A 15,137-nucleotide genomic window follows, 5' to 3' on the forward strand; every position below is an offset into this window, starting at 1 on the left:
GAGGATCGAAGTGTGCGATGACGTTACGGGGCCATTGAGTGGGTATACCCGACTGGTGTCTGTCGCTCTGCAGTCACATGCACGCTGTTGTTTTCAATGCTGCATCAAGCCATTATCTAAAAGCAAAAAAGACTCAAAACATTTCCTAAAACAAAAGATTACTTAATTTGGTTTGCAAGTTTGCAAGGCAGCCAGGGGTAGATATCATTAGTGCTAAATCAACAGAAGCTGTGAGACAAATAATGGTGATTCAAGCAAAAACAGAGCCTGTAGCTTCTACCCATGTACGACTGTAGGCTAAAATTTGCGGTCAAAGAAACGCTAACGTGGTCGATTACGAAAGTTTTCACTGCACCTGATTTCCGTAATAATAACCATCCAGGTCATACTCGATCATATATCGATGGTCGCTTCACGCGGTCTGGATAGGGCTGGGGCGACATTAACTATACCCACATAAAAAGTTTTCTAAAGTTGTTTTGCCATCAACAAGCTGCACACAACGATACTGCGAAAAGTTATGCTAAGGTCATTGCAGTATTTATTTTAGATGTCACTTATGCACTGACTTCATAGAGGCAGTCACTTGAACTATGCTGGACCGTTCCGCAGGTGCTGAAGATCTAAACAATATACAGCCATTACTATCAAAACGCAAATAGGCGATGGACGGAATGATTATCCTATACAATTTACTTTAGAGATATTTTTGTAATTTTCCTTTTGGACTTTGGTTGAATGCTGCCATATAAATCCCTATGGTCTTTCAACAGGCAACATATGATACCGAATAAAATTGTCAATAAAACTAGTTTTCATCATTTTTCGCTTCTAGAAAAAAACTTTGAAGCAGTTACTTATTGTAGTACATGCTAGTCCTCTTCTTTAATATTATCATTGACACTGAGATAGTGCCAGTTGTTGTTGCTTTTATTTTATGCAGTTATGATTTTTACAATCATCACAGTCACAGTCATTAGCATTTAGGCGAGACAATGTAACATAGCTGAACAGTAGGGAATCGTCGCGTACATGTGATGTCTGACAGTATGATGATACGTTGAACGCGGCACCGTCCAGCCTGGTTAAATCCGTTTGAAAGTAGTTTGTCCAGTCGTTTTTCTAATGCAGGAGCAATCGAATTGCGTAATGTACTAAGAGAAAATTGGTAAGTTGTATTATGTTTCCTCGATTCCCTTCATTATTTTTATGTACAGAACGTTCCTATGTTGAGTGTGCAGGTATATTTAGCTAGCAAATAATGGCTGTTGTGTGTATGTTGATTTGAGGGTAGGTAAAAATCTCTATTAAAAACTTATCGCATAATAATTCTGCTACTTGAGTAAATGCGAAACTATGACTCCCCAGCTGTCAGAAAACTTTTGGCCTATATATATATATATATAGCAGTGAGCTGTGTTGGGCTTTGTAGTACGAAAAACTAACAGTAAACAAGGAGAAATAAGGTTAAGCGCCATTATTTCGTTATTCTATTTCGCAAATATTGTTCTTATTAGGTTACGCTGCTCCACTTTCAACGAAGTAGGTAACGATAGTCAACATCGAAGCAATAGCTCGTCTTTCGGTTGCATAGATTTGTCCTTTATCAACAAAAAGGATAGTATCTGATTGAGAGAACGATTGTCCACAACAATCCTTGGTACAAATATCTTATGTTTACCAATTTTCCTGACGAAACAATGACGTCAGTGGTGAAAGGATAGACTCTAAGGATGCCAGTCTCAACGAGGCACCGGTGCTGTCGTGCGGCATACCAAGATGACGAGAAGATAGTTTGAGATGCATTTCTTTCTATATTGTAATCGAGTATCGCTGCTGCTAGCTGTCTAAAAAGCAGTTGCCTTTTCTTTTTTTTGGAGTCTTTGGCCCTTTTTCCACTTTACCGTTTAGCCTTCCATCAACGCAATGCTGATTTGTACGTGCACAACATCTTCTACGGACCTATCTTTATGTCGCTTCTGTACATTGAGATGTATGTGTTTAATAGCGCGATCTGTGTGCTTCAGTTAGCAATAATAGCAACACAAGCAGCGAAAATAGTATCGTTTTTTTTAGATGACGACGATGTTGCTAGCGATTATGTTGGTTTATGAAGGGCAGTTTACAGAAGACTCCGACTCGATGGCCCTGCCGGTGCCCGCCTTTCCATTTCGTTGTTAGTTTACCGGACATTGCTATACTTGCATTAAATCAAGCGTCAGCTCGAGCTTCAGTGATGGTGATACCATGACAGAGACGACGGTGGCTCGTCGTGCCGACTCTGGCGATGCTGCTGATCTTTGGGTAACCCAAATCTTTCTTCGGTTTTTGTCCCGTACGCCAGCTCTGCCTAGCAGATAACCATTGGCCACTAATGTTCCGCATTCTTTATGGTTTCTAATAGCCACTGTATTAAGTGGTGATAGAACAATCTGACACAGATTCAACTGAATGAACTGCTAATTACCTTAGCTATTTTTGAATCCAAATGTAGGTTTCTATAAACGCTATTGTGGACTCGATTTCATAGGTCAAATTAATTGTGATTTATGGGTCACTGAATAGACGCGAATGACTGTGGTAAAAGTTCGCCAGCTAAAACGGTCACTATTCGATGCAAATTCTAGCCGCGTTCTTTTCTTCGTTCTCGAGCAATCAACGTATAGTGTATAGTGTTTATGCTTTTTGTGTGATTAGCTCTTAGTTAATGACTACCAGTAATATTCGTTCTCTGACAAACGATCGCATAGTGAGTGGTACCCTCTACTGAGAACGAGTAACGGCGTCGATCCCTATGGCGGCACCATCTTGGAGTTCGCGTGATTGATTAAACTTTTTTCCTTGTTTTTATCAGTGCCTGCTAAAATTGAATGAATATGCATTCGTTAATATTATCATTTCTATCTAGACACGAGTTTGGGAGACCCTTGGATTAAACGAACGATACACCCGCCATTTTCAGCCAGTAGCAATAAAAAGAATCGCTAAGATTCCGTAGGTGCACGAACGCCAAAAAAGGATGCAAGTCAATTAAATAAAATCGATGGAAGCGACTGATTTGTCTGAATCGATAAATTCTGGGTAAAAGTACTGCGTATCCTAAAAGATGAGTTTCCTTTTCAAGTTACTTTTTTGTTTTAAATTAATATATTAGATGCGCACGTTCGTGGCTTTGATCGCCACCGTGACATTGCTAAGCCCACCCTTAACGACTGAGAAAATAGTGCAAGTAGGGGGCAACTCATATACATTGTATATATATATTCATCATTTTCCTTCTTTAAATCTTTTATTAAAACAAGGCTTTACAACTGTTGTTTCACTTTTTCAAACGGAAACAAGTTTAGTGCATAATAATACTCTAGAGCCGTACAGAGACCACATCATATTAACATCTAGTTATTATAAACTTGTATCACACGTGGTTATTAGTTGACCTGGCAAGATCCGAAAGTATCTTACTCGTAGACAAAAAACAATTGCCGCAGGGGAGCAAGTCAATCAAGTGCGAGAAATAAAATCGATGAAATTGTCTGATGCGCATAATAACAATCATCTGTTCAACGTAACATGACCGGACCTATCATTTAAAGTTCATGTTTTATAGTTGTAGGTATAGAAAATTGAATCACTGAACGTAGACTTAATTGACGCAAGTATTATCCGTTACGGTTGTGTAAAACGAAATCTACTGAAATAAAATGAGTTGCTTTTTCGTTATTTTAGAAGACAGCCAGAGGAACAGGCTAGTACTATTGTATTCCGCTATGCCTGGTCCGGTGGGCCTTTTAGACCTTAGCAGTAAGCCATCTTGCAGTACATCGATAAAGTAGAACGAATATTCTTTCGCATTAAAAATAACACTAATAAAGAATTCAGTTAAGAAATTTTCACGAAGACCTTTACTTATCTAAAACCACTTACGTAGCTATTGGGAAAAAGTCCCGTTCCGTTCAGAGGCTTCAATTGCTAAAGCCAGGAATTTAACCTAAAACTGTGGCAACAGTAGACAGCTCAATGATCTGCACAGATTAATTTGAATTCCTAATTTAGAGAGTTTGCGCTTGTTGTTGTGGGCTTTTGCGTGCTGAGATTACTTGATAGGAAGCGACGTGCGAGAAAATAGTTCACTTCGACCTTTGTGGGCCGAAAGAATAGCGGATGTGAGGAAAGATGTAGAGCTCTCTTCTAAATTGCCCATAGGATTCATTTCTCAGACTCTTCTGTGTACCCACTAATTCGAGAAAGCAAAACTCAAGAAACTCTATTTAATTTATGTAAGGCTTAGTCATATACCAATTGCAATCAGTTGGATTCCAGTTACCGGTTCGAAGCGTTCGGAATGGATTCCATTTATTCCATTATCTGGCACTATCTTTGTCGATCAGCTTTGAAAACATTTTAAATGTTAATTAAAAATCTATGGATTTACCGCCAGTTGTTTAATAACTTGTAGAGGAAGTTTTTTTTTTAACAAAAAGTGGTATTAACCGCCGACAACGACTAGCTGCCTGTTGAGGTATGGGGCATTCGATCGCATGAACAGTTCCATCATGTCAGAACTTTGCCGCACTACCCAGCTTCATCGATAGCGATTAGCTGATCAGCGTAGGATTACATATAACAAACAATGAATTGTATCGCGCAGCTCAGCAACAGCTCAAAAGCGGATCATGTTGCCTGATGTTGGACAAAATGGACTTGCCCATCTCAGCAGGTCGAGCTTAGCTGTTACAACGTTTTTAATTACATCCATATCGCAAATGTATTTCTTGCAACGTTTTGCATCTGTTTCCGCTGAGGGAGAAGGTAGATTCGCTAATCGACGGCGGTTGGGGCAAATGAGATGTATAGAACAACGAAAAGTCTTTTTTGCGTTTTGCACGACACGATAGGTTATCTTAGGGACTCAAGACAGCTGCGCAACCCTCTATTGCCCCTATACAGATGTTTTCAATATAACGTAATAATGACTGTTGATAGCGTGAAGTTACTATTCAAATGCGCGCTTGTATCTGGGGTCGTCTGAAAGGATCAACTTTCAGGGGTAAAATCGATTTAGTACGTAGGCTTAAGGTTAACTGATGCCGCGAGACACCAGCAGAGTGCACTGGAGTAGTGGGGTTAACAACAAAGCTTTACGCAATATGCCATTGCGTTGGGTGGTCAGGCCGTAGTGGCGTTGATTTCTGATTGGGATCAGGTCTGGATTTAGAGGATAACGATCGAGATCGCTAGATTAGATTCCGCTAACCCTCAGGAGTCAGAAAGGGGTGCGGTGGATAAGTGTATTAACCAGTCATCGGCTTTGCCGATGTCCAAGACCGTGGGAATTTAACTACACTCAATATCGAAGCGGCTTGCTTGGTCGTTATATTCAGCTGAGTAGCCATACAGTTAGTCAACGCATTGAAATGGCGCTGTTTATTTTATACCACTTTAGCCTTTATTCCGTCTCCTTATTGTACGATATTGAAATAATAAAAAGAACAGTTTCCGATTATATACCATGACCCCTCTCTTTCTCAAATAGATAACTAAAAATGATGATCATTTTTAGTTATTTATTTGTAACTTGCGTGAATTTCAGTAACGGAGTATAGCTACGTCGTACGGGGACTGAAAATCTGATTTATTATACTCTCGTTGTGATATAGCCTTATGTCACAGTAGCACAGGCAGACATTGCAAGTACCCATTCAAATCGGCCCAGGAAACTGTACGGCGCACTTGAACTATGGTATTCAGTATGTAAGTTGGGAGTTCAGTCACGAGGAATCTAACAAGCTTTGCTCGAAATTATCAAGTTATATTATCTATCTATTGATATATATTTTCGCTCTCTTCAAGCGAATTGCTTTGTTGTCTTATTTTAAGAGAAAAGAGATCTTGTATTTCATCATCTTACCGTTGCATCGACAGCTTGATTGAATCAACGTGTTGATTGTTCTAGTGGCCAAAGGCAGCGTGATCCATAAGCAAACCTCGTAGTACAACTGAGGCGCACCAAGCTTGCCACTCATTCAATTCTTTCTAATATTATTATTTCAATATGGTGCGCTGGTGATGTATGAATGGCGCACCACCAAATCGACTTCCGTAGAGAAGATGATGACTGAATAACATTAAATGAGTATACATTATATCTGCATGCGTACATTTATTATATACATATTACTGTATACTTGCTATCAATGATCAAATGTCAATAGATAAATGCCACCACATTGTGGCTATGGAAAGGCCACAGTTCGTGGTTGATGCGAAAAAGATGCCACGGGGAGAGAATACCATCAACAACCGCGCATTTTTGCGGTTTTCGCTGCTGGTTAGTGCATGTTATTAAAATGACAGCTGAATAGATATCGCCATTAGCACAGCTGATCAAATCGAATAGTCGCTTCGGTGTCAGTAGATACGGATGGCTTATGGCTTTCCATGCGGAACATATAGATAAGTTTCGCTATGCACGAAACAGATAGTAACGTGAGATGCCAACCAAGATATTCTAAGATACCGTAGCCAACGACGATGACGCATGTCAAATCGATATAGCACGGCGTGCATTAGTCAAAAACGTACAGTCAACCTTTCCAACGTACTATGACTAAACGTGAGATGGTTTTTTCTTATTAGTTACTTCCAACGCAGAAAGATAACTGATTGTGTGCGTCTGTGACTGTCCCGATGTCACTCGATTGGGTCGGGCACACGGTACAGTCGACCCGTACTAAGAAAAGAGGGGATATTCAAATGGGATTTTTGTTTTCTGTTGTTAGGCATTAGCAGCCCAATCATGCTAATATACACTATTTAAAAAAGCCTACTATCTGTAGTTTAACTTCTTCTTTGAGTGATACTTATTCTTCGCCTTCGCTACCGAGAGATCATTTTTCTAGAGTGACATTTCAACGGACATATATATATATATATATATATATATATATATGTATGCAATAACCGTACAAGCTGACTATCTTCGTCACATATGTATTCCGACACATACATTCCGTTAATTATTTTCCTTGCGAGATGTTTACGAATATATCGGTGTCGATATGCTGCCGTATTACTACAACGTAATAAGCTGCAATTTATATGGGTCGAAGTAAAACCTGTTTTTGTTACAGTCGTTTATCAAGCCAGTTCATTGGCATCGCTCTAAGACTAGTTTCCCCCTAAAACTCACAATTCGTTGCCCATGGCATGCTGATCTCGATGCAACTTTAATGCTGATTTGTTAATAGCATCAAAATAATACATTTAATATCTTACTAAAGTACTTGTTTACTGTACTATTAGATCGTTATGGAGTACGATTAAAACCACGCGCAATTCAAAATCTCGACAACAATTTATGTTTGAAATATCTAAAATTATTGCCATAAACTTATCACAGATGCCTATAAATAACAAATGCAATGAAACCTATCGGTCTGCGAGTGATTTTCAATGCTTACTAAGTCAATAATCGCCAACAGTGACAAAACCTTGTAATAGCATTTGATATATATATATATATATATATATATATATATATATATATATATATACATACATCAAGTGCTATATACTAATAGTATCTTTACTGAGCCAGAACTACAATGAAACGAAGTAAGTAGACTTTTCTGCCTAATAAGCCGTCTCTAATTGGACTATATAGAAAGATAGTTTAAACGATCTTTTTTGTTAACTGTTATAGATACATTGACTAAACAAATATTCAAGAGATCAATGGGAACAGTGAAGAGACCACCTGTTGGTAATTCACTTCGCTTGTTTGTGTTAATATTTTGTCATCGGCGTACTACTCTCGCGGCAACAGTCCTAACCACAATCGCATTAGAGATCCGCTGATACCACACCGATCCGGTTTACCCACCCTGAGCAAGTAATCTGGAGGCGTTCCAATGAAGTCTTACCTCTGATCCCGAGCGTTTCAGTGGGAGGAGAGCTTAAAGTCAGCTAATCGATTGCCGTATGTCAAATGTAGCAGGCAGCTGTAGATATTATTGGATTCGTGTATACATACATACTTTCCAAAAAGTAGACCATGTACATTGTTCGTTTAGTGTTGTTTGTATTTCGATGCCTTCCACCGAATATGCAGTAGTACGAGCTCGATAATATCGGTGCCGATGATTTTGACTTATGAATTCGCTAAATTCCCTTGAACTCTGCCGGATACATCTGCTGTGTCTGGCAGGTTTTGTTGAGTTCGGCGATATGTTTTTCACAAATAGTGATCTCCGTTTTGCCCTCGTTAAATTGTCTATGGGCCAGCATTTTATCACAAAGAAACCTTTAACGTCGTAATTTTTTTGGGCATATTGCGATGTACATAAATGATGGCGAAACAGACCTGAACCTGACGGGGATATTGAATCTCCTTTGAATGATCCCGCGTATTTTGGAAAAACATTTAGCCTGTATCTCACGAATAAGGTTTCACGCAGCAGAACCTTTGTTAGATTCAATGTTGGTCATGCATAATAAATAACAGTTAATGGGGCATGTAGATCCATAACGGTCCAAACGTAACTTTAATTACTTACGCGGGAAAAAACTTGCCGCCATTTTTGTCTCTATATGTAAATGTCTCTCATACATTTCGTTTGAGCGAGAAACATGATACATACATATAGCTAGTATAGTAATCTCTCGCATGGTTGGGGTAATAGTATCTGAACGGGGTCACGCAGAATATTTGTCCGTCTTGACCCAGTGAGTGCGACAATCAGAGCCTAGTTCTCTTGATCTGTGGTTACCTCTCACCGACACTTAAATGTTTAACTACCCTTTCAACCTTACTCTCTATCTGAATTACTATGATACGAAATGACAGCTTGGTTTTTGTCTATGTGTCAACAAAAATCAAGTGTTTTAATTACCTGTATTAACAACATTAAATGTTTGCAACGTATGGAGGAAAGAACACCTGAAGCTTGCCTGGCTGTTAATACAGCCAAGAATCGACATTTAGACCTTTTGAGCACAAAAAAAGTTGTAAGGCATCGATTATAACTGGAAATATCTGTTTCCATCAACCATAAAGATGTTTAATTTAAATACGATCTATACCTGTGCACGACAAAACTTCAGTGAACACAGGCGCTTAACCGATATCTATATATATATCGATATAATGATACCGCCACATGAGTCTATAACAACTTAATCGTGGCAATCTAAACACTAACCTGACGTCTTTATTTTAGTGTCCGGTTTGGCATTACTTAGCGGCTCAATCGTCTCTTAGACAAAAAAAAAACCGTTTTTTATAGCGGTTTAACTAAAAAGGAGCAAAATTATATTACTAGGAGTTAACGTTGTGTTTACTGATAGAAGTGTGTTTAATTCAAGCGAAATAGTACTTTAAAACACCTATGTATATACATATATATATATATATATATATATATAGCCATGGCAATATATTTATCTAACTCGTTTACAGTTTCAAATTAGAAGTAATAAGACAACATTTGTCCCAGCTGATGAAAAATACTTATCTGAATTACTATACCCACAGTAATCATTAAACCAATGGACCCCGAAATCTCATATATCCTACTCTTGTTTACGCGAAATCACGCAGTAGTGACAATGTTAATGCCGCATATTGCATATAATTGAATTAATCAATTAAATTGCTGAGAGTACGTTGTCAAATATAATTTTCGTTTCAACATGAGGTACTACCTGATTCCTTTCTGGTTCCTAATGCCAAACGATATCTGTCAAACGACATGTATAGTTTTGTCCGTGGTATTCTTAAATTGAACTACAAATTTCATCGAAAAGGTGGTATAGGGGATTTTTGTAGCCTAAGAGACTTCTGTTTTTCACCTTATAACTCACTATCAGTAGCACTCCTCTAAAGGTGGTTGAAAGTAAACTTGCTAAAGATCCAACTTTTTCCAAGTTATATAAAATGATTTTTGAACGAGGACGATGAAAACCACTGTTATATTTGCAATTTGAAGAGTGGTGGGCGAAGACTACTTGTTCAATTGGAGATTGCCTAATTGGTGCCAAGCTAAAGTTTCATGATATATACGGTTTTTTTTTATATGTTTGTTATCCAATGGCGTGTATAGTCCGAGTGCGTAGTTAGTGGCACAATCAACTATAATAAATAATGATTAGCAAAAAAATTAACCATATTGATTGCAACTTTCGCAAGTACGAAATGTTTCGCAATATACTTGAACTGAAAGCGATATAAAATCACAACATATGCGTATTAAACTTGAACACCTGTGCGTCATTGTGAGAAACCAATTTTCGAGTGAGTCTACCGGATACATAAACTTACAGAGTGGCCTACTTGTTCTTTGACAATAGCGAATCCACACGTTACCTAGCATCTTTGACAAACGAAGCAGTTGGCGCAACATTGTACGACAATGTCGTTCAAACCCTTATCTCGATGGGGATTTTTCAAAACTTGACGAAGACCTAGGTTCATTGTATCCTCTTTGTATCTGTGCCCATGTGCAATTAGGGTCTCTGCTCACCAAATAACACATGTGGACGTCTCACGAAACGAAGTATCACCTCAACGTTTGTCCTAAACCGTCTTTTTCTATTCATGCGCTGCATTCAAACCTCGGGCGAGGTCACAAAAACAAAAACGCCAGCGACTTTTTCCGCAGTGCATAACTTAGCGGACGGCCTGCTTTTGCTTAGACCACTATTGCGTCTGTAACTGTGAATAAGGTAACAACAGTATGAAAAAGACTGTTAACTAGAGTTACTGAACTGAGCATTGGAACCGACGAAATGGCGCCAGATTGGGCAACCTGACTGCGTGTTTCAAAATAGCTTCCTTATATCGTCGTTACAAGGCCAGGTACCTGAGCTCACCAAGGTCACTGAGCCATTCCGTCTTGGTGGACAAAGTTGTTGCTCTTAGGAGTTTACTCTAATTTAATGTTCGGTGGATTTATGGCTTTGAACCCTAAACTATTAAGATTTTATTACATGAGCATGGTATCGAAGCGCTAGACATACTTTTATTTTAGAATATAATAATACTCATTTCTCTAAAAAAAAATATTCGCTATAGAAAACACAAAAATATCTTATTATCGAAGTGACTAATCGAATGCCATAAGTTATGGTTGTACGGTGTTTCAGCTTGCGAAAGGGTCTAATGGGTTTTAGAGCGCAATCTTTTTCATCTATACCCTTCAGTGGCGCTTAAGCGGTTCAATAGCGTTAGCTGCTATAAGAGACAATTAGCTAGAGAAAAATATCAATTCAAGTGGATATCGAGTCCCAAAAGGACATTTTGATGTGTTAAAAATATAGGTGAGGGCATGCAGAACGTCAATAGCTCTATAGTTATTTTATTCTCTTCAGATAGTTGCACATTTATTCGTGGGGATACTACGAAAAGCATGACCAATATGCTTGAGTTCAAATAAACTTCAACGTTGGAGATCGTCGTTGTTAAACCAAAGAACTGAGATACACTACACTAAAGGCGTAACGATGCGCACTATTTACAGTACAAGATACCGGACGAGGACACGGGAAGCACACTTATACAAAACGGCTAGTTCGAAAAAGCAATGGGGCGAAGAGCTCAGAGTAGGGTGCCAGGATAGGCACCAATGGATTAAAGGAAATTTCCCGAGGCCGTCTGGCATAATGCGGTCGAACGAAGGTCAGGCCATGCGAAGGCTACGAGAAACAGCAAAGCAGAAGGTGGAACTTCCACAATTGATGAGTCACCAATGCACTAAAAATAAACCTGAGCGACGAAAACTAAAACAACAACAATCGTATGCTTACTCATTTATACAGCGTTATTGAGGTTTCGAAAAACGATCGAAAATTTCCTGAATAAAATCGTAATTTATATTGTTTACTTTTTACTGAGTTATATTTCTAGCTAACTGGATGCTTGAATTATCAAACAGCATGCTGCTTAGTGTTACGCTGTTTCCGCATACAACTTTGAGTGGATTAAATTTTCAGTTCAATTGGTCAGCTTTACTCACAGGAGCCCCCATATTGAATGGGTTCTATCGTGAAGAAATTAAGTAGATATTGCGCCCCAGACTTGGTTATTAAACTTGTCAACTAACTTTACTAATTAAGCGCCTCACAACTAAAAACCTGGGAGGCATGATTGCGGAGTCCAAATGTTGAAGCTTCGGTGTACTCCAGCAGTAACCCTCAAATATGATACAACACATACACATTCTTTTCTCAGTTGATCTTGAATATTTGGAGCTGGATAGGTACAGAAAAACTGCCCATCCAAATGGTTGACTGTAGCAAGACAAGGCGGAACCGTGTGAATCACGCAAAACACAAGAATTGATTCCTTGTTAAGAAGCATTGAAAATAACACCGCAAATCTTATTACATGTTCTTGGCGGTCACTGAAACACAACGGTCAAAAAGCAAATAAGCGCTATTGCAATGAAACCATAAAAAATAAGCGTAACCCTGTGACTCACAAGTAATTATGTGTCTTTTGACAGCCCTGTGAAAGACAAATCTTAAACTTTCCCTGCATTACCTTAAATTTTTTATACAAAGCTCGAATGCCATGCAAATTTGTGCATGACATTAAGCTCGATCTATCTTGACAAATCTAACCAGAAAGTTGTGTAACCCTTAAAGCAGAGACGCTGCACCTATAGGAGCGCAAACTAGCTCGCTTGTGAAAATTCGCACATTGGTCGATATCGACTTTTTAAGAAGAAGAAGAAGAACGTCCTCTGAATGGACTGTAACCGCTAGATTGACATAAGTTTTTCTTGAACGTCATAAAATAACTTAGTAAGGATGAAGTTTCTCCGTGGCTTCACAGAATTTCTTCTGCAGATTGTAATTTTTGTCTTTGCAATTGTGTGGGGTCAACTATACTTAATTCTACGGGATGCACTACGCGGCTTCTCGTCTTTTCGACCTCACATTGTTTTAGCCCCTTGTTAATCTTCGGTTGCCCTACCGCCTGCGATCTGTTAGCGGCGTGTGAGGGCTTCTCTTCTATTGCGTATTACGTCAAGGCTTAATTTAATTCTGCTTTGCCATATCGGAGCCAACTACACGATCAGTTCATTCAGTGCTTGCATTCATCGTTGGCAAATTTTTACGGGCAATGGTGGACGAGCCCTGCGGAAGCTCTACAGGCAGGCTCTATATCATCGTACAACCAAGACAAGAACCCTTCTGATGGCTTGTAGATATTTACTGCTAACTTATGTTGCAGTGGTTCACTTCATAGTGTTAGATAATTAATCGCTGCAGAGTCAACTCACATTATATTAAACACACTTTATATTAAAGTGTCACCACTTTCACAACAGCAAGGGATGTTTCCATAACGCTTGTGTATATATAAGTTACACGGGTTATAATCATTGTAACATTACCTTTTATATATAAGGGTTTAGAACTAGAGTCAGCAGCCGGCCTATGTACAAACATTCGATGCTGTACGTCGTTACACCTTCAATAAAAAAGAACTCGTTACATTTAGTACTAATAATATAAAAATGTACCACCAATCGTAATCGTGTTTCAGGATCAGTAAATTGTGTATTTCCTACTAAAAGATACAGATATGCAAGGAAATGAGCTCCAAGAAAATAGATTTTTATTCTCACGTTGCCCCGACGGCTTTCGATGAAATGGCTTCCCGTGTGACTTGCTTCAGAAAGAATTTCAATTAATCTCATTGGGTTCTAATGGAAACGATTTAATACGTACAAACTCAGCTTGAAGGCCAGGTTGATTCCTTATCCTTTACGAGTCTATAGAGTGTAGCCAGCGAATCGTACAGGCCTTGCCCATTTGCACTGCGTATTCTTATGATCGTTCCCTCGGGTTACTAATCTGCCTTCACGAATAGAGCGACGCCTTTGTAGAACGAAAAATACATTTATTTACATTTAAAATGTCCACCTCTGGTTATAAACAGACGTACCGAGCGTAGTTCTAGCTATCATGTGACGCGCTAGTATATAGGTATTTCCTAAGCTTTGCTCGAGACGTATATATATATATACATATGATCTTACTAAGGCGGGGTGTCGATGAGTTAGTTGTGTTTTTCGCCAGTCGCATAATCAGTTGAATTGTGCCAACTCACGCAAATTCGCTCTTCTTTCTGAGTTAAAAGTCAGCCGAAGAATGCGGCATAATGACGCGGCAGATTCAGCTCCGCAGACATTATTTAATTTAAAACTTAGGATACAGATCCGATTTCAATTTGCATTGACTATGCCAGTTATATGACTTACATGACCATATGATGGTAGATGTAGTGCAGGTTTGCTTAGTTTGCCTGGTTCAACCTGCTTATTGGGGGCCAAAGCTTCTTGTACACCCTAGGTCATATGTATGGGCTTTTATATGCCGTAAGTACCTTAGAAAATCACTAAGATTAAACCGTACTTGGAGAATACAAGCTCACCAGTATAAATGGCCACCTTCGGTCCCCAGCCGAAGATGAGTGATTCCTCCTCGTCATTTGCTTCCTTAAGATCTTACCAACGGTATGTCAGTACATCGCCGACTCGTAAAGTATTACACCCTCAAGGTAATGCGCATCATAATATTCACAATATATTATTCATATAATGGCAGCTCTTGGCATTCATACGTGTCTACGTCTCAAGATTTTTATACAGTTTAGCTGTATAGTGTTAACTTGATTTCTTTTTTTTTTTTTTTGTGGGACTTGAGTCATCCCATCAGTACACAAACGCAATTGTTTTTCACTCTGTTTTATGAAAAACGCCTTGATTAAGTCAGGCCGAAAAACAAAGTCGCCGCATTAATTATAATCTAGCGGAATATTTGGAGTACGCACAAAAAACATAATTTCCATAGAAAAAATTTGATCTTTTTTGTAGTATATAATGATAATGCTAGGTGTTTATTATGTTAACGTCACTATATCTTATGGCCGGTTTCTAAAGAGCAAACAACAATTTGGCATGCCACACATGCGCATACAGCCTTTATCTGTAAACGCACGTAGGCCCGACCAGTATGGTGGCTTAAACGGCAAAAGTTCTCATATAGTCGCCTACTAATGCTGCCAAGCTTTCAAATGGCGGAGGACCAATTTGACTTCCTTGTGCATGGTATGCTAAACATTAGCTGGA

General features: G+C 38.8%; 1 protein-coding gene across 14 annotated transcripts in view; it reads left to right on the plus strand.

The window, feature by feature from the left end:
* Positions 1-15,137, plus strand: part of LOC111249858 (uncharacterized) — a 136,777-nt gene that overhangs the window by 81,937 nt on the left and 39,703 nt on the right. The window lies entirely within an intron of this gene.

Source organism: Varroa destructor, unplaced genomic scaffold (genome assembly GCF_002443255.2).
Source record: "Varroa destructor unplaced genomic scaffold, Vdes_3.0 BEIS01000004.1, whole genome shotgun sequence".
NCBI lineage: Eukaryota > Metazoa > Arthropoda > Arachnida > Mesostigmata > Varroidae > Varroa > Varroa destructor.